Source organism: Dermacentor variabilis, chromosome 8 (genome assembly GCF_050947875.1).
Source record: "Dermacentor variabilis isolate Ectoservices chromosome 8, ASM5094787v1, whole genome shotgun sequence".
NCBI classification, from domain to species: Eukaryota; Metazoa; Arthropoda; class Arachnida; order Ixodida; family Ixodidae; genus Dermacentor; species Dermacentor variabilis.
The window spans coordinates 128167881-128169666 of record NC_134575.1 but is presented as its reverse complement, the minus strand read 5'-3'; the positions used below and the strand labels follow the sequence as shown (position 1 = coordinate 128169666).

Here is a 1786-nt window from a genome sequence, read left to right as displayed (position 1 = left end):
GTGTTAGCCTGCGCCACCACTCACAAACCTTGGCGGTGGACGTGGAACGTCCTTTTTGCCGCAGGCGTCACGAGAACGTGATCTTCATGGCTGAAGGCAACTGGTCAATAAACCCACACATGCTACCTGAAGGCATCAATGTTGGCGGATTCGAGACCCTCGTTATGTATTAAATGAGAAGAAAGGGGATTAACCGAGGGGCCCGATTTTTATTAGTCATATCATAAGAAGCCAACAAACACTGACACCAAGGACAACATAGGGGAAATTACTTGTGCTTATAAATGAAATAAAGAAACGATAAGAAATAGAAATTAAAGTGGATGAGAAAACAACTTGCCGCAGGTGGGAACCGAACCCACAACCACAGCCACAACCTAGGGCACATAAATACCCAAGAAAATGGATGGATAAACGGCGCCACTGTAGCTCAATTGGTAGAGCATCGCACGCAAAATGCGAAGGTTGTGGGTTCGGTTCCCACCTGCGGCAAGTTGTTTTTTCATTCACTTTATTTTCCACTAATTTATCGTTTCTTTATTTCATTTATTAAACACAAGTAATTTCCCCTATGATGTCCATGGCGTCAGTGTTTGTTGGCTTCTTAAGATATCTAATAAAAATCGGGCCCCTCGGTTAACCCCCTTTCTTCTCATTTATTACATAACGAGAGTCTCGAATCCGCCAACATTAATACTTTCAGGTAGCATGTGTAGGTTTATTGACCAGTTGCCTTCACCCATGAAGATCACGTTCTCGTGACGCCTGCGGCAAAAAAATACGTTCCACGTCCGCCGCCAAGGTTTGTGAGTGGTGGCGCTGGCTAACACTCCCAGGGATCTACTGGGACACATAAATACCCAAGAAAGTCGATAGGGAAACGGCGCCAGTGTAGCTCAATTGATAGACCATTGCAGGCGAAATGCGAAGGTTGTGGGTTCGGTTCCCACCTGCGGCAAGTTGTTTTTTCATCCACTTTAATTTCCATTAATTTATCGTTTCTTTATTTCATTTTTTAGGCACAAGTAATTTCCCGTATGTTGTCCTTCGTGACAGTCTTTGTTGGTTTCTTATGATGTTACTTTCCACTTGTATCTTAAGAATATTCGATACATTCGCAAATTTCATAGCATAGATCTATATAACGTTGTAGCAAACTCGTATGCACAAAAATGTTCGCTTGGAAATATCTTGACTTCGACCAACCTTGTTTCATTTCAATGAATTGTCTGTTAATATCTCACATTGTTTTGTCTTTCTTATTCAATGTACAATAATTTCACTCCGAAACAATTTATTGTGGTTGTTCTGACTGCTTGACATGAAAGCTCTGTATACGCAGCACGGTCAGCGGTTTTTGCTTGTGGCTTGTGTTATTGATGTCAGCCTCTGCTCTGCGTCCCGACCAGCTGGAGCGTCGCCATCTAATTATAAGAACGTCAATATGACACCTCTGCACGATGGCGCAAACACCCTTGTGGAGTTTTGCCTTTTCGGTAAAAGCGAAAAATCAAGAAAGGATGGCGGGCAGACGTTCGCGCGCTTATTTTTGTCGAGGCTGCGCGAACGCCACCAAGTGACTTTGATGCACCAATAGGGACGTGCAGACCTCATAACCTGCCAACGCTGGAGGGCTCCGCGGAAAGATAAAATAATGTTCCTGCCTTTAGCTTGTTTCAAGGCGCTTACTGGCGGCAGTACCAGCCTGAAAAGCGGAGTTCGGCCAGCGTTTATATTTTCGCACGATATTTCATGTATCGGAAACACATGTAGTGATACACGCCTT

At 44.0% G+C, this 1786-nt stretch overlaps 1 non-coding gene across 1 annotated transcript; it reads left to right on the top strand.

Annotated features, from left to right (window-relative positions):
• Positions 1 to 419: 419 nt before the first annotated feature.
• Positions 420 to 492, top strand: TRNAL-CAA (transfer RNA leucine (anticodon CAA)). Its single transcript has one exon. It is a non-coding gene; the product is annotated as a tRNA-Leu (tRNA).
• The last annotated feature ends 1294 nt before the right edge of the window (positions 493 to 1786 follow it).